Source organism: Ahaetulla prasina, chromosome 8 (assembly GCF_028640845.1).
Source record: "Ahaetulla prasina isolate Xishuangbanna chromosome 8, ASM2864084v1, whole genome shotgun sequence".
NCBI classification, from domain to species: domain Eukaryota; kingdom Metazoa; phylum Chordata; class Lepidosauria; order Squamata; family Colubridae; genus Ahaetulla; species Ahaetulla prasina.
The window spans coordinates 15,276,343-15,295,403 of record NC_080546.1 but is presented as its reverse complement, the minus strand read 5'-3'; the positions used below and the strand labels follow the sequence as shown (position 1 = coordinate 15,295,403).

Here is a 19,061-nt window from a genome sequence, read left to right as displayed (position 1 = left end):
TCTTCTGCGGATGGACAAGACCTTCTGCGCATGCGCAGAGCCTCAAAAACATGGAAAAGTGGGATGTCATGACGTCCGTGCGTGTGGGTGCAGTCGTTCCTACCCAGTGGTGAAATCCAAATTTTTTTACTACCGGTTCTATGGGTGTGGCTTGGTGGGCATGGTGTGGCTTGGTGGGCATGGTGTGGCTTGGTGGGCGTGGCTTGGTCGGCATGGTGTGGCTTGGTGGGCGTGGCTTGGTGGGCGTGGCAGGGGAAGGATACTGCAAAATCTACATTCCCTCCCCATTCCTGGGTAAAGGATATTGCAAAATCTCCATTCCCACCCCACTGGGGCCAGCCAGAGGTGATATTTGCCGGTTCTCCAAACTACTCAAAATGCCTGCTACCGGTTCTTCAGAACCTGTCAGAAGCTGCTAGATTTCACCCCTGCTCCTACCGGTTTGGCCGAACCGGATAGAACCAGCTGAATACCACCACTGCTACATACCATTCCCCACATAACTTGGTCTTCAGGCCCGTCATCTTCTTGTTAGCTCTCATATGAATTTGTTCCAGTTTATCGCTGACCTTTTTGAAGTCTGGATCTGAGAACTGGGCACAGTATTCCAAGCGGGGTCTGATCCCAGGCACAGGAATATGGAGAAATGACTCCCATCTCTACGATTCTGTTAATATATAGAAAAAATGGTATTTGCCTTTTCAGCAAATAGTAGGCCATGCCAACCAGGCCTCTTAAGACATACAGGTAGTCCTCAACGTATGACCACAATTGAGTTCAGAATTTATGTTGCTAAGCGAGAAATTTGTTAAGTGAGTTTTGTCCCATTTTACGACTTTTCTTGCTGCGTTTGTTAAGTGAATCACTGCAATTGTTAAATTAGTAACACGGTTGTTAAGTGAAGCTGGCTTCCCCATTGACTTTGCTTGTCAGAAGGTCGCAAAGTGGGAATCACATGAGCCCGGGACTCTGCAACTGTCATAAATATGAGTCAGTTGCCAAGCATCCAAATGTAAATCACATCACCATGGGGATGCTGCAACGGTCATAAGTGTGAAAAATGTCGCAAGTCGCTTTCTCTGGTGCTGTTGTAATTTTGAAGGTTCACTAAATGAACACTTGTAAATCAAGGACTAATATTACGGATGATCTAGATCTTCCCCATCCTATATTTCTTCCTTACATTTTTTTTTCTGACCAGATCCAAAACTTTTATCTTTCTTCCTGTTCAGTTCAGTTCAGCCCACAGGTCCAGCCGGACTAAACCTCTGAATCTTCTTTCATTTAAAGCAGGGGTCTCCAACCTTGGCAACTTTAAGCCTGCTGGACTTCAACTCCCAGAATTCCCCAGCCAGCTTTGCTGGGAGTTGAAGTCCTCCAGGCTTAAAGTTGCCAAGGTTGGAGATCCCTGATTTAAAGCATTTGTCAACCCGCTCACTCCTGTGTCATTTTATGGTGTCCCCTCCTTAAAACATGATACAGTCCTGAGGTCCTCTCAACTTGTACTTTTCTACAAGCTGAAATGTGATGCTACCTGTCCCTGAACATCCCATACCCCTCTAGAGCAACTAATAGATTTAAACTTAATGTCAACCGCTTTAATCTAGATTGCAGAAAATATGACTTCTGTAACAGAATCATCAGTGCTTGGAATACTTTACCTGATTCTGTGGTCTCTTCTCATAATCCTAAAAGCTTTAACCAAAAACTTTCTACTATTGACCTCACCCCATTCCTAAGAGGACCATAAGGGGCGTGCATAAGCGCACAAACGTGCCTACCGTTCCTGTCCTATTGTTTTTCTTTTCTTCTTCCTAGATATATGCTTATACCTCCTTATATTTACTCATATAAGTGTTTATATACTATATAATCTTTTTGTATGATACCTACATATATTGTTGTGACAAAATAAATAAATAAATAAATAAATAAATAAATAAATAAAAATAAATGAACACTTTTCAAATGCAGTCAATAGGCCAACTATAAATCCATTGACAAAAATAGTTCACCCTTCCCATATTTTACCATTATAGGAAGTATTCTGACCTAGGCTTTCCCAGCAGCACGAAGCAGAATCCTTGTCCCGATAAACTTCTCTTATTTAATTTACAGTGAATTCCTCTCCAGCAAAGCCTTTCAAGATAGCTCACAATTACCAACCTTTATCAGGCTTGGAGAGTGGCCAGGCCAATATCTTTCAGACGCCGCAATACTTAGCAAGAATGCAGTAATGAACTAATTGTCTCCTGCAAACTCCACTCCCCTTTTGCTCCTCTTTTATTCTCTCTCATTCAGTGGTGGGATTCAGCCAGTTCGCACCACTTCGGGAGAACCGGTTAACTTTCTGAGCAGTTTGGTGAACTGGTTGTTGGAAGAAATCATTAGAGCAGAGAACCGGTTGTTAAATTATTTGAATCCCACCACTGAGATCATTCATCGTCCACCTGTGGCCTTGCTCCCAAGTTGACCCTTCAGCTGTTCCCTTTATTCTTTAGCTGTTCCCTTATCTGGCAACTCTGTGCATGTGCACACTGGGAATAGGCTCCAGCTGTTCGTCTGCTTCACTGATGTCTGACTCCAAATGCAGCTGAAAACTGGCATACAGCCCTGGTCCCATCTCTGCCTCCCATGCAGAGCCCTCATCAGAGCTTCCCCAGACTCCAGGACTGGCTCATGTTCCTTCCCAACCTCCTCATTGTCCAAACCCGCTGCCAGATCTGCTGGCCGCTGGCAGGCCACAACATGAAGGATATATTATACCGTACTTACAGCATTCCCCCAATCTACTAAGTTAGTAACTCCACCAAAGAAATATGATTACATGCCATCAAGTTATTCTTGACTCTGCGTAGCCATGTAAATTTAGTTTACAAATCTGGCCAGTTTGGCCTGGCCAGATTTGTTTGCAACAAACCCATGCCAACAATAAATTTATTTCATGAATAAAATGCTATTGCCTGCCCAAGTTGCTTTTCTAAGCATTCGTTTAGCTAAATAAAAAAAAGTCTCTCTGCAAATGATAAATGTTGAATGACAGATCTTGACTACAGCCCTAAAAATAGTAGCAAACATATCTCACCTCAACTCACAGGGTGTAATTGCATGTTCAGAACTGAACTGATTATAAATATTTACTTTTCATGACTGAATCTAGGATTTTGACTGATGTAATCTTACATCCATTACATCACTGTCCAAATAAGTCTCTGGTTTCAGAAGTCAGCTCCTTCAGGGCATATTTGCAATGGGAGAGCCTCTATAATCTGCAATATACCAATAAAATTTCTGAACATAAAAAAGTCCAACCTCAGAATTACATGTTTATTATCATAGTGAAAAAAGGATTACACCCTATGGCAGTGTTTTTCAACCTTGGCAACTTTAAGCAGTATGGATTTCAACTCCCACAATTACTCAGCAAGAATGCTGGCTGGGGAATTGTGGGAATTGAAGTCCACACCACTTAAAGTTGCTCAAAGTGGTGTAGGAAGAAAAATCTAATCTGGTTCCAATCCGGGAGAAAGGCGCTGAAAATAAAATGGAGGCTGACTGGCTGCAAGGAAAGAAGGTTTATTTGGTTTCCAGAAATTTCAGTGACAACAGCAATGTTTCTGGGGTGACTGACCAATTAGCTGAGTGAGTGGATGGATATTTATAGGTTTCTAATTGAGATGCTCCAGGGGGTTGTGCAATATAATGAGCCTTGCTACTTTTGCTATTCTCATGGAGGTGGGTTAATCCTATTATGTCCTAAAGATCACGTAGAATTTGGGTGGGGAATGTAGATTTTAGAAGTCTTTGTTTTTCTACTTTTAATCCCTTCTGGGGGAGCTGGGCTGAAGACATTTTGTTTAGGAATAGGCTGGCCTGGGTTTTTTAAGGGACACAAAATATCCATCTCTAAAGACCTCACACATCTGCTGGAGGCTGTTTCCTATAGCAGGAAGACTGGGGCTGCTTTCTGCCTTTAAGAACATGTTTCTCTAATTCTCCTTTGGGGAAATATTCTATCCTGCCTCTCTTAATATTAAGAATAAAGAATATTTTAATATGGGGAGGGGGACTTTCTATAGTGGGAAAACACGGCCTTATGGGAAAGAATTAAAGATAAGAGATTGGATATCCATACTCTCTGAAACTGCCCTTTAAAAGAAAGTGGAAGGTCTCTGTACTGTTTGTCGATGAAGATCCCACCACTGAGTTCAGAGATGCAATGTTTCACCAGTAAATCTTAGGATTTGAACATTTTTAGCCTACCCAGTCTCTTCTTTAAATGTTGGTTAGGATTATTTCTAGTATTAAGGAGAAATTTCCTGATAGTGAGAACAATTAACCAATAGAACTCCAGAAATTGTAGGCGCTCCATCACTGGACGTTTTTAAGAAGAGATTGGATAACCATATATCCAGAATGATAGAGGGTCTGCTGCAGAGGTGGGTTTCAGCAGGTTCTGACCAGTTCTGGAGAACTGGTAGGGGAAATTTTGAGTAGTTCACAGAACCGGTAGTAAAAATTCTGACCCCACCCCCAACTATTCTCTGCCTCCCAAGTCCCAGCTGATCGGGAGGAAATGGGGATTTTGCAGCAACCTTCCCCTGGATTAGGGAGGGAATGGAGGTTTTACAGTATCCTTCCGCTGGAGTGGGGAGTGAATGGAGATTTTACAGAATCCATCCCCTGGAGTGGGGAGGGAATGGAGATTTTACAGTATCCTTCCCTTGCCATGCCCACCAAGCCATGCCACGCCCACCAAGCCATGCCACGCCCACCAAGCCATGCCACGCCCACCAAGCCATGCCATGTCACGCCCACCAAGCCACACCCACAGAACCGGTAGTAAAAATTTTTGAAACCCACCCACTGGTCTGCTGCTTCTGCAGGGGGTTGGACTAGAAGACCTCCAAGGTTCCTTCCAACTCTATTGTTGTGTTAATAAACACTTTTACTACTGTTTGCCCTCATGATTATTTATTTGGTTAACAATCGCTAGCTGTTTGATTTTTTTCTTGTTTGTGTTAATATGTTTTTATGAGGAGCTGGTTATCTTTATAGCAATTGTGATTCTACATCTTGTGACAGAAACAGTTCTATTGTGGACCAAAGGGGAAAGAGTTGAAGTTTGTTTTCAACTGCAAGACGGTTGTTAACTGACTTTTGCCTGATTTTATGATCTTCCCTGCCACAATTGTTAACTGAACCACTGTAGTTGTTAAATTAGGGTTGGGGTTACTAACCGAATTTAGGGTTTTCCACTACTGAGCAATACAATTGTTAAGTGAGTTTTACCTCATTTTACAACCTTTGTTGCCCCTGTTGTTAAGTGAATCAACACAGCTGTTAAGTGACTCTGGCTTCTGCGTTGACTTTGCTTGAAAAAAAAATAATCACATGACTCCAAGACTCTGTAACCGTCGTAAGTATGAGTCAGTTGCCAAGTGTCTGAATTTTGAACGTGTGCTCACGAGGATGCTGCAATGGTTGCAAGCGTGAAAAAACAGTCGTAAATCACTTTTTTTCAGTGTGATCGTAACTTTGAATGATCACTAAACGAATGGTTGTAAGTCGAGTTCCACCTGTATAGTTCAAACAATGGCATATACCAGTGATGGCTAACCTTTTCCGGACTGAGTGCCCAATGCACACGTGCCCGAAGCCTCAAAATGCAATGTGCGCGTGGGCTCTGCGCATGTGCCCCACCTGCATACATGCACACAGGCCCCTGTTTGCACCCTGGGGGGGCACATACATACATGCACAGCCCCCGCATCCATGTGTGCCCCCACATGCACCCCACCCCTGCATGTGCACACAGCCCCCTGCATGAACCCCACCTCCATGCATGCACAGCAGAGACCCGAAGACCAGCTGTGTTCTGTCTCCTTCCCCACTTTGGATTAATGAGCTGGCCTTCAGCCAGTGGATTCACGGCTCTTATCAGTCCCGGCAGAGAAATCGCAGCTGCCTGCCAAAGTTCAAACAAATGATTCATGTAGCAGACTTTCAGCTCTTTTTGAAACGGTTCAGCTAAACTTTTGCTTCCCGTGGAGTGAGAGCAGTCCCAAAGCTCTTTATATATCCTGTGGGGTGGGGCTCCTGCCCCACCCTTCCCTTTGATGCCTCTCTAATCTTCTGAAGCACGGGTCAATCCAAGCTTGATTATTATTATTATCAGCTGGGTCTGAAGGCGTAGCCTGGAGAAGGGAGGAATCAGGGGATGATGGCCTCATTACGTCCTCCGACTGGTCTGGTTCTGGCTCCTGGAGCCGGGCCAAAGGAATCGGTGCTCCCGAGGTAAGCCTTACCGGCCCTTCCCCCTCACTCTCGGAGTCACTTTCGGGCATGGGGCCAGGTTCGGGGGCTGGAGTCACAACAAGCTGGCTGGCAACAGGCACGTGCGCATGTGCAGTGGAGCTGAACTGGGGCGATGGCTCACGTGCCCACAGAGTGGGTGCTGCATACCACCTCTGGCATGCGTGTCATAGGTTCACTGTCACTGGCATATACTGTACATTTCATTTATCCTGGTCTCTTATTTCCTTCCTTTCACATACTGGTTTTCTATACTAAAATATAGTTTGTAAACCTTGGGGCATAGAATTGTGTTCCTAAACTCATGCATACTAATAAATCCTTATCATCATTTCTTCATATTATCATTTCCCGACTCTGAAGTCAAAAAAGGAAAACAGGGAAGTGGCTTTTAAATTTCGGTTAAGGTTGCAGATTAAGATTTAAATCCCGCCAGGGGTAAAATTCGACCATCTCGGCCTGGCTCCGGAGAGGCAGAAGGGACAATTTGAATTGGTTCGTAGAGCCAGTAAAAATTACCCAGCCCACGCCCGCCCAGTTGCCCACTTGCCGCTCACCTCTTCCGTAAATCTGACTGAATCTAACTTCAGTGCCCAGATGGCTAGAAATAGATAGTAAGACTGCAGAGCACAGGCCGCAGTTCCCCCAGCGATTCTCTCAAGCAGCCACACCCACCAAGCCACACCCACAGAACCGGTAGGGAAAATTTTTGAATTTCACCTCTGAATCCCGCACATCTGTAGGTTATTGAATACCTGTGGATTATTAATGGTTTTAATAAATTTAAATGAGTTATGTTTAAAGTACCAGAAGACAGATTGTTGTTTCTATAGTTCTAATATTGTCCTGTCTAAAGATGTTGAGACACTAGAAAGAGTGCAGAGAAGAGCAACAAAGATGATTAGGGGACTGGAGGCTAAAACATATGAAGAACGGTTGCAGGAACTGGGTATGTCTAGTTTAATAAAAAGAAGGACTAGGGGAGACATGATAGCAGTGTTCCAATATCTCAGGGGTTGCCACAAAGAGGAGGGAGTCGGGCTGTTCTCCAAAGCACTTGAGGGTAGAACAAGAAGCAATGGGTGGAAACTGATCAAAGAAAGAAGCAACTTAGAACTAAGGAGAAATTTCCTGACAGTTAGAACAATTAATAAGTGGAACGACTTGCCTGCAGAAGTTGTGAATGCTCCAACACTGGAAATTTTTAAGAAAATGTTGGATAACCATCTGTCTGAGATGGTGTAGGGTTTCCTGCCTGGGCAGGGGGTTGGACTAGAAGGCCTCCAAGATCCCTTCCAACTCTGTTGTTATATTATATTATATTATATATTATGATGGCACCAATTAAAGGCACAATATATCGTTGACTTCATTACACAATGTTGCTATCTGCAAATGAAAAAAAGTAAAAACTCATTAGATTGATTTATTTTTTTACCCCAGTGCCCCTGAGAAGAAGCAAGTGTTATCTTTTCAACATATTTTTGCCTACTCACTGCCTGTTCTGCTGAATTAAGGCTATTTCCCCCCCCTTACTTGTTCAGAATAAGACAGAAGCAAAACTGTCATAGTCTTCGCAAAGATTCCTACTTAACAAGAGCAGACTATGGCTCCAGGGGTTCAACTTTCTTGGCTTTTTAAATGTTTGGTTTTAAAAAAAAACAGTAGAATTTATTTTGGCCTGTGCTTTAAAAGAATGCTTTTTAAGATGTTTCCTCTCCCAATTACATCGGAAATTATAAATCTAAACATGAAAAAGGAATCTTAAAAGCAGGATAAACTGCAGGAAAAGTAGCTTGCTTGTAGCTAACGAAACAGAAAGTCAAATACTGTAGTTTCCCAGTCGTTCCTTTAAGCTTTCTGCTAATTCTGCAGCTATCTGAATTTGTGGTAACAGTTCTCGCTTAATCTTGGCCTGGACTTTCATTTCATCTTATCTCTCTGACTCAGTTTTGGGTGGAGGCCCTTAATGGAATGAACAACTAGAAGTCAGGTTCTGTAGTAGACCAACGTTTCTCAACCTTGTTGGCTTTAGGATGTGTGAGAGTTAACTCCCAGAATTCCTAGCTGAAGAATACTTGGAATTGAAGTCCACACAAGTTGTTGAGGTTGATCGACACAGCTCTAGAAGTCAAGAGAATTTGCTTGAGCAGGCACACTTAATAAAGAGTGACTTGCAATAAGATATTATTTGGAAGCATGAGCTCAGCCCATTCTATTCTTATTAGGACATGGCTAGCAGTTGTGCTGACAGGCAGCCACTAGCTAGCTATCCAGCCAGCCAACTGCTCTATATGTGGCTCGGAACACCATGTTATGGAGCTATGGGATATGTCTCAGCCAGCCGTGGGTTTCACATTATTTTACTAGTACTACCGGTTTGCCGCGCACACATGCATTCGCTCACTTTGTGCGTGCATGCGCCCAGTTCATGTATACACCTGCCTTCCACACATTCACCTGGCCTTCCACGCATGCGCTTTGCTCATTTATTTATTTATTTATTAGATTTCTGCACATGCACTCGGCCTCAAAAACATGCCTAAATAGGATAGCATAGAGCCGAGGCAGGGGTGTGGGTGGGCGGGCCCACCCGCAATTTCCGCTACCGGTTCAGGCGAACCGGTCCGAACCGGCTGAATACGACCTCTGGTCTCAGCCACATCATACCTGTTCTCTTCAGAACAAAGCTTCTAGGATGGTCCATGTTGTGCCTCGCCTGCCCCCCTCTCCACAGCCGGGCCCCTCCCATCTCCTGCTATCTCAGCCAGAGACTGATAGTGCAGACGAAGGGCCTGGCATGCCTCCAGCCCCCAGTCCTGGCACCATGCCCAGACAGACTGAGCAAATAAACCTCCCCCCCCCACAGTGTGTGAGCATGATGAGCATGAAGCCAGTCACGAGCTAGAATTGCCGGCAGCTGGGTGGACAGATCCACGCTTCCGGAGAATGGAGAGGCGACGTCAGCAAAAGGAAGGGAGGGGCAGGCCTGGATAAGTGCTGAGTCATGGAGTCACACCCCATGGCCTATATAAAGGATCTGCTTTCTGGCATTCCTTGAGTCAGGCAAAGTCTAATCTGGTTGCTGAAGTCACACCTTGGATTCCTGCCTGCCCTGAGAACTCTGACAGGACTTTGGCAAAGCTGCAGAGGCTTCGTGGCCATGCTTGATACAGACTTTCCAGACCCGACTGTCAGAGGAGGAGTGGGACATGACAGTCCAAGAGTTACGTGACCTAAAAGCAACAAAATCATTGGTCCCGAATGGATGGTCAAGAAAGCCACATAACTTGGTCCCCCAACTGTTGTGAATGCTGTGGTGGGGAAAATAGGAGGAGGAAGGAGTGCTGAATATGTTTGCCACCTCAAGTTATTTATAAAAATAATTGAGGCGGGTATAAATAAGTACATTTTAAAATATCACAATTTCACTCCATTTTGCCAACTCTCTTCGTCTACAGCCTAAAAAGTGACTCCTTCATTAGGCCTAAGAATAGAGCCAGCTCTGAATATTGTTACCTTGGAGTCCCTTAGTTAATTTTTAACCATTATTAGGTAAGTAGAAAATGATAAAACTTCTACCCTCAAAACGACGCTATAGGGCACTGCACACCAGAACAACTAGACACAAGGACAGTTTTTTCTAGACACAAGGACAGTTTTTTCCTAAATGCCATCACTTTACTAAACAACTAATTCCCACAACACTGTCAAATAATTTACTAAGACTGTATTACTATTATTCTTCTCATCCTTCCTATTACCTATGTCCTCCCACTTATGACTATAACCATGTTGTTTGTATTTTTATGATTTATATTGTTTTATTTGTTTCCTAGTATGATTTTATTGGTTATTAGTAACCTAGGACTATCACTAAATGTTGTATCTTATGATTCTTGATGAATGTATTTTTCCCTCTCTTTTTTCTTTTTTCCCTTTTATGTACACTGAGAGCATATGCTCCAAAGACAAATTCCTTGTGTGTCCAATCACACTTGGCCAATAAAGAATTCTATTCTATTCTATTCTATTCTATTCTATTCTATATATTCAGAATAATAATAGCAATAACAATAACAACAACAACAACAACCAATAATATTAGCAATAATAATAGGGCGCCTTGGGTGCAATCCTAAAACTACTGGAGCACCACTTGAACCCAATAGACATTGACAAATTTGCCATCAGTCAATTGCAGAAGGTGGCTTTACTTGGCACAGCTTCCATCTTGTGATGATATCCAACACCGTCAAACCTCCAGATCTACCCATCAATTGGTAGACAAAAATACCAAACCCAATCTGAACATCTGGCTGACTGTGAGATGAATAACAACAACAACAGCAGAGTTAGAAGGGACTTTGAAGGTCTTCTAGTCTAATCTCCCGTTCCCGTAGGAAACCCTTTACCATTTCAGACAAACTGGTTTGTCTAATCTCAACTTCCAATGTTGGAGCACTCACAACTTCTGAAGACAAGTCATTCCACTGATGAATTGTCCTGACTGTCAATAAATTTCTTCTTAGTTCTAGGTTGCATCTCTCCTTGATTAGTTTCCATTCATTGCTTCTTGTCCTGCCTTCAGGTGCTTTGGAGAACAGGTGGACCTCCCCACTTCTTTGGGGCAGCCTCTTAGTACATGATCAGAAGTGGTATTCATCAGGTTCTGACCAGTTCGGGAGACTGGCAGCAGAAATTTTGAGTAGTTTGGAGAACCAATAAATACCACCTCTGACTGGCCCTGTCTCCATCTATTCTCTGCCTCCCGAGTCCCAGCTGATTGGGAGGAAATGGGGATTTTGCAGTAACCTTCCCCTGGAATGGGGTCGGAATGAAGATTTTACAGTATCCTTCCCCTGCCATGCCCACCAAGCCATGCCCCGCCCACCAAGCCACACCCACAGAACCGGTAGTAAAAAAATTTTTTGAATCCCATCACTTACATGATCCATTGAAACTGAAGAAGAAGATTTCAAACTTCTGTTGGTCCATGCAAGCAAAGAAAACAGAGGGAATCCGTTGTCCCCTTCTTTTCTTAGAAATATCAGCTATCCCTGACATTAAAAAACCTTTTAAACAAAACTAGCGTACCTCAGTAAAATTGGTAGCCCTGTGTAGTTTGGAAATAATCATACCGCACAGCTGAATTAGAAAATGAAAACTACACGTTTTATCCCCGCAGAGCAATATTTGAAAACAGGGAAAAGAACTATAAAATATCTGAGATCTATGGAAGCCAAAGCAACAAGTAATCTCGAAACACATTTTTGATTCAACTGATGCCAGAGTGCATTAGAGTTCATTTTAAAAGTAAAAAATGCTGTGGAAATAAATAATTCTATGAAAGGCAGAATTGCATACCTGGTGGCAACATAATTTATATCAGGAAATTAAATCTAGATATGGCTGCATTGATTGTTGCTTCCTGCAAGACAATATTTGGGGTTGGTTAGAAACGTTGCTAGGAACTAGAGCTGTAAAAGGTGTGGTTGTACAAGAAAGATACATATTGGAATGGAGAAGATGGATTGACTATATTCAAAATAGATGCCAGACTAAGAGACACCAAATAGCTTTTTAATGAACAGTTTACAAGAATTATGTTTATGTTTTTTCTTTGTAAAAGGAGAGTTAAGGTTCTAGGGGAGGATGGGAGCTTACAGATAGTTAGCATAATTTAGCTTATGATTGTTGGATTTAATACCCTGTATTTTATTCCAGGAAGTTGGGGGGTTGGGAGAGGAGGGAGGGGAAGAGGGAGGGGAGGGGAAGGAGGGGTAAATCTTTGTAAAACTTTTTCAATAAAAAAAAAGGTGTGGTTGTAAATAACATTATACTAGTGTAAAGAGAAGTCCTTGGTTGCCTTTTCTGGCTTTCTCATGTTGAGATCCTCTCAGAACCTTCTTATAATCAAGCCGCTCCATTCCCATTGTAAATAGGGACATCACTGTCTTTGCAATATTCCATTCACCGAGCCTGGCAAGTAACCGCAGCTTCTCATTTTCCTTTAGATAAGCACGTGGGTGGAACTTCTGCTGTGAGGAGAAATTGGGGGTGAGAAACTGCCTCCAATTCATTCTTATTTTATTTCAGACAAGCACGTGCGTGGAACTGCTTACTGTGAGGAGAGATTGGGGGTGAGAAACTTCATTCTCATTTTACTCCAGGGAAGCACATGGGTGTAACTGCTTACTGCGAGGAGAGATTGGGGGTGAGAAACTGCCTCCAATCCATTGTCATTTTAGTTTAGAGAAGGACGTGGGTGTTGCTGCTGCTGTGAAGAGAGATTGTGGTGACCAAGGTCAAGGTGATGCCCGCCCACCCTCCCTCCACCTGGGTTCAGGATGGTGAAACTCACGTTGACTGCGCTGCATTTTATTAAAAAGCAAGATCTTTTTGTCAGCTGCAATATGGAAAATATTGTTAACTGATGACGATGAAGGCTTTAATGTTGGTAAATGACTTGATGGCACATAATCACTTTGGAAAGGTGCTACATAAATTTGTTTAATACAAAATTGAAATCCCTTGATTATTGTTATTATATTGATGATGATGATTATACTTACTACTATAACCGTGTTGATTGTATCTTTCAATTTATATTGTTTTTATTTGTTTCCTAGTACGATTTGATAGCTTATTACCGTGTTTCCCCAAAAATAAGACCGGCTTATATATTTTTGAACCCTGAAATAAGCATTTGGCCTTATTGCCATGCGCTAAAAAGCCTGATTGGGCTTATTATCAGGGGATGTCTTATTTTGGGGAAAACAGGGTAGTGACTATCACTAAGTGTTGTATCTTTTTATTCTAATGAATGTATTTTATGAATGGAATGTATTTTATGAGGAATGAGTGTGTATCCGAACTTCCTTGCTTGCTTGATTTTATATACACCAAACACAAATTCCTTGTGTGTCCAATCACACTTGGCCAATAAAGAATACTATTTATTATTATTATTTTTTGGCCACCATAGGCTAATATGGCTCTCTTCCGCATCTGGTGAACAAAAAGCTTGGTTTGGCAATGGAAAGATAAATCTGTCACAGATTTAGCCACGCTAAGAGGGCCATATTGCCCAATAGCTGCCCTTCTTAAGGGGCATCTGTCTGGCACGTACACAGAATTGTATAAGCGAAGAGGGCATAGTATAACCAGAGGATTGGGGGGGGCGGGCGGGAAGGGAACGAAGGAAGTACACAAGCCTCCGTGGGAATATGGGATAATAGAATAGAGAATAGAATAGAATTTTTTATTGGCCAAGTGTGATTGGACACACAAGGAATTTGTCTGTGGTGCATATGCTCTCAGTGTAGATAAAATAAAACAAGCAAGGAAGTTCGGATGCACACTCATTCCTCCGAAGCCCGTCTTTATTAAACAAGACGAATACACCGAATTCTCCACGAGGGTTATTTCTCATTCGCAAATTTCTTTTCCCATCTACGTGGTCATCGGTTGTTTGCAACCGTAGCCCTTCAGCCCCTTTCAGGAGCCATAAATCAGGATGCAAATGGTGACCTTCACAGGGAAGAAGACATGACAAGCCTATTATAAGATGCCTGGTGTGTTCTCGCTATTATAATGTCCCCCGTAATTCTCCGGGAAGTCCAAGAGGGTGGTGGTGGGGGGAAACTTCTCAAGTGAAAGAAGCTCGCCTGAGGGAAAAGGCAAGAGTGGGGAGATCGCCCCCCCCCCCACCCAAAGCTATTTTCAATTTCAGCGCCAGGTGAAGAATTTCCCCCCTTCCTTTAAATCGATCAATTTTTTGGGGGGGGATCGTTTTGGGTAGGATGTTATTTCACAAAACACCTTTATGTACCATCCCCCCCCCACTTTCTTTGGCTCGCTGCGGAGGCTTTTTTTTTCGCAGATCGCAGGATAAAAAAACACCACCGGAGGCGCCCCCTCCCCCTCCTCTTTTTCTTCCTTTTGCCTGCTCGGCGGACGTCGGGGGACCAGTTCCCACCCCGGTCCGACGGCTCTGGGGCGGGAGCGGCTGGCCGAGAAGGAAGGAAGGAAGGAGGGAGGGAGAGGAGAGAGAGAGAGAGGGGAAGCGAGCCCTCCAGCGGCGGGCGGGGAGGGCCGGGCCGGGCCGCAGCCGGAGAGGAAGAGGGAGCCGGCGAAGGGAAAAGAAGGAAGCGGGAGGACAGGAAGGGAGGGAACCAGGCGCACCGGTGGCGGCGGCAGCAGCAGCAGCAGCGGCCAGGGCAGGGAATTAAAATGGCCACCAGCAGCTGGAACCGGAGAAGGAGAAGCAGCAGCAGCAGCAGCCGCGGGAAGAGCGCCGCCTTCCTTCTCACCTCCCGGGATTCTCCGCTCGGCCAAGCCGGGCCTTGATTGATGAGACTGCGAGCTGCCAGCCGAGGGGAGCCGACGGCGGGGGGCGCTGCTGCCGCCTCCTCCTCCTCCTCCTCTTCTTCCTCCGCCTGAAATCGCCCCCTTCGCCGGGGCTGCAGCCGAGCCGTAGGGGGGAGGCGGACACAGCCGCCCTTCTCCCTCCCTCCCTCCTTCCCTCCAGGTCCAGCCCGAACGCCCCTCGGCGGACCCCGCATGCCGTCCTGAAGACCCCTCCGGTGAGGGCAGCGCATCCAGGCCGGCTTCCCCCCCCTCCAAACCTCTCCACTCCACTCCTGACCGCGGCCGGAGTAAGACCACCGTGGGGGCCGCCCCACGCCTCGGGTGAGTTCTGCTCCCTCCTGCCGGGCTGCTTTGGGATTTGGGGTGGGGAGAGCCTCCGCTGGCCGGGTGGCCCCCCGTTCTCTTCCACCCCCTCCCCATATCCCTGTTCCCTAGGCCGCGCCGGCGCTCCGAGCTTTCCTCCGCCTTCTTCCCAGAGATGCTGCTGCTGCAGCGGCCGCTTGGCTGCTTCCTGACCTCTTTCTCCCCCCCACACACCCCCGCACCAGCCCCTGCAAGTCCCGATAGCTTGGGCTGCGCTGCTTTTTCTCCTTCCCGGTCCGAGTTTTTTTTTTTTTTTTTGGCAGGGAGTCACTTATTTGTGCCTAATCTTTGGCTCTCCAGCCCGGAAGAAAGATTGGGGGGTGGGGAGGAGAAATAATAATAATAATAATGATGATGATGATGATAATGATGATGATGGGGGGGGAAGGGGGAAGGAAACCCTTCCGCAGCGGAGCCCAGGTTTCCTGATGGATGGATGGATGGATGGATAGATAGATGGATGGATTCATCCTGTTAAAAAGGAAAAAAAAGGGGGGGGAGGTTTGTTTCCTCTTCTACTTTAAAACCAGAATACCACCGCCTCTTGTTGTTATTTTTATTTTATTTTTATTTTCTTTCCATTTTCTTTCCTCCGCCGGGTTTTGGAAAAACTGCCCCCAGGGTTGGAAGGCCTGCATCCCCACGAAAGATGGAAAAAAAAATAGCCAAGCCCCAAATAAATCAAAGATTGGGAGGGTGGTCGTCTCCACTGATCTCTAGGTGATGGTGGTGGTGGGGAAACAGATGATCCTGGTTTGTAAGAAGGGGGGGGGTTTGATGCTTTGCTGTGGAAGAGGCGTTCAAAAGCTTTCCTCTCTCTCTCCCTGGCCCTGCGGTGAATATATATATATATATATCTTCATTCCAAAAAAGAAAAAAAAATCACTGCACGCTAGCCTTTATCTTTGTTAAACTTAAGGATGCTTGGTTTGGTTGGCTTAAGTTGTGGTTTGTGGTGTTATTATTGTTATTATTGTTATTTTAAAGCGGTTTGTTTTTAGAGAAAGGAGAAGATTTGTTTCTAGCTGCTTCTTTTCTATACTCAATCCATACTTTCCCAGCAGGAAAGGAAAATAACAAAAGGTACCCAATCCCGTTGCGATTATAGAAGTGGCTTGTTTTGGGGTTTTATATAGTGGTTTAACACGACAGATCTATAGCATGGGGTGCGGTGGGGAGATACATTGATGTGAAAAGGTACAACGTGGGGGGGGAGGGTGAAGGCATATTGTCAAGGAGAAAGTCACTAGCTGCTAGGAACAAAGGTTGGCTTTAAAAGAAAGAAAGAACGTGTTGTGCACGGATGAATAATCCTCTTAGTATCTTCTCTTAGAGAACCTTTATAATGGTTCACTGTCGGGAGGGATCTCTTGGCTTTCGATTTCAGGGGGTCTCTTTCTGGTTCCACAGAGAACTTTTAAGAGACCATTTGACGTTCTTCTGGAGCATTAATGTAAATATAGTAAGGCAACTCCTGCACGTTTGTTTTGCAGTGGGTTTCATAACCCGGTGGGAAGGTTTCATTGTGTATGAACCTGCAATGACTCTAAGGCTGAATTTTCACTAGGGAGGGGAGGAAGGGGGAGGTTGATGACCTCTCCGAGTTTTGTTTAATGCTCACAGGGATAGAAGGGATGCTATATACGATTTCTGCTACCCCTGGATCTCTGAGATAATAGATATGACAGAGCTGAATCATATAGGCAATCGCTTACACTGGGAAGCTATCAGAAGATCCAGTACAAAAACAGGGTTATAGGTATGACTGGCTTTTATCCCTGCTTCTTTGTTCTAATGAGTTCCAATTCTTCAAAACAATCATTTCAAAACATCAGATCTTTCCGAAGAGGTAATACATCCAATTTTAAAGACTAGAATAGATGAACTGAGGGACGGAGATAGGCAAGTGGTGTCAAAACTTGGATGCATTCGTAGGTTTTTTTAATCACGGTTAAAATTACACTTTGCAATGCAGCCTAGTGTAAAATGTATAGATAACAGCTTCCCATATATATTATACGTGGACAAACAGCACTCGTCAAATGTATTTTTCAGTTGCATTGAGATATAAACCGCTAAGTGCATGATCTGAACTTTCTGAGATGTTTCTTTTTAACATAGTAATAAAACGCTGTTTCCCATTGAAATGTTGTTGAATATGCTTGATTAAGATTGAAAGAGTAAACAGTATGTGTAACTTATTTAAGGAAGGGGACAAATCGCTGAACGGAGTTGTGAACATTTGTGACTTGTCTTTCATGGCTGCAGCACCTCCTTATTCAGGATTATCATATTCCACACGTGATCGAACGTTTCTTTTAAACTCTTCTGTGGAGAGAAGGCGCTTATTATTATTTTCATTCCACCAATATTTACCTATTTTGTCGTGAAACTGTAATAAGAAGCAGCAGCAGAGAACACGTGGGCAGAATAATGATGGTGCATTTCATTGTAATTAGAAGAAAATTCATATGTTCACTGATATTCCCCAAGATTATAACGAGAGAAATGGATATTTGAGGAGTTTAGAATCACTGTGTAATTTCAATTCAATTCTGTAAGAATATAAGGCAAACATACTGCTGTTTTCTTATTTATTGACTAGTTTTGGCACTTTCTAGAGGTTTTTTGACGGTTTTGGGGTTTGCAAAAATGTAATGCAATAATGATTCGGAATAAAACATTGGTTGAGGCTCATCAAATCTATATAAATCTGTAAAGTTACACAGGTAGCCCTCGACTTACGAATACAGCTAAGCCCAATTTTCTGTTGCTTAACAAGGCAATTCTTAAGTGAATTTTGCCCTATGATTTAATATTTTTTGCCACAGTTGTTAAGTGAACCACTGCAGTTAAGTGAATCATGCACTCATTAAAGTGAACCTGGCTTCCCCCATCTGTTGTAAGCCAGCTGGAAAGGTTATAAATGCTGATCACATGACCCTAGGACAGTACAACTCATAAATACATGCCAGTTGTCAAATGCCCCCATTTCGATCACGTGACCATGGGGATGTTGCATTGGTTGTAAGTGAGGAAACTAGTTATAAGTCACTGTTTAAAGTGTCTTTGAATGGTCACTGAACAAATGGTTGTAAATTGAGGATTACCTGTATTATGAATCCAAAGACTGATCCAGCTAGCCCTTTACCAACTACTCAAAACTTTCAGGATCAGTTCATTTCTAACCTTTGGAACATTTTTTATCATTCAGCCTGGAAATCGCTTGGAACTAAAGCTGGAATTTTCTGCTTACAAAGAATTGTCAAACATTGAGCTATGACTCCTCATCATGTAATGTGGTGTATCAGCAATCAAGATAACAATGCAAACTTTATTTTTTAAAACAGAGATGAGAATTGTTGGGGACGTCAGAGATGCATAGAACTGTTGCGTTGGCAGTATAGATGTATGTGCAAATTGAGGTTCCTCCTTGCACTTGTGTGTGCAAAACTATAGCAGAAGCAGCATGTATGTGTAGATATAAATAGACACACTGCCAACACAGTATAGATCAGTGTTTCCCGACCTTGACAACATTAAGATATATGGAGTTCAACTCCAAGAATTACCCAGCCAGCTGATAAGATTTGTAGATAGATACTACATTTCTTACATCGTGGATGGTAGCTCTATTGAAATACTGTATATGATGTTTTTGATAATGAAAATATTATTTCTAGTGCCTATTCTATGACATTTACTTTTTCATATTCCTGTTTTGTTTGAAGATGAATTAGATATAATGTTATGTTCAATCAAACTTGAAGTAGGTGCTTTTATGATCATTAGGTAAAGAAACTATACAGAACTCTTAAAGTGCATAGGAAGATTTAGTAAACATTAAAAATGGCTAAAAAATGTGTGGAAAACTGCAATTTATTGATTTAAATTATCAGACATGTAGCAATAACTGTACTAAAGTATTACTACATTTGTATTGGATACAAATAATTGAAATCTAAGGAATGGTGCTAATGGTTGCAACTTTACAACTCAGTTCCTAAGTA

At 43.4% G+C, this 19,061-nt stretch overlaps 1 protein-coding gene across 1 annotated transcript in view; it reads left to right on the top strand.

Moving 5' to 3' along the window:
- Positions 1-14,369: 14,369 nt before the first annotated feature.
- WDFY3 (WD repeat and FYVE domain containing 3) overlaps positions 14,370-19,061 on the top strand; it is a 204,679-nt gene continuing 199,987 nt past the window's right edge. The window contains exon 1 of the mRNA XM_058192067.1: positions 14,370-15,009. The gene's annotated coding sequence lies outside the window, so the exon portion shown is untranslated. The remainder of the gene's footprint in view (positions 15,010-19,061) is intronic.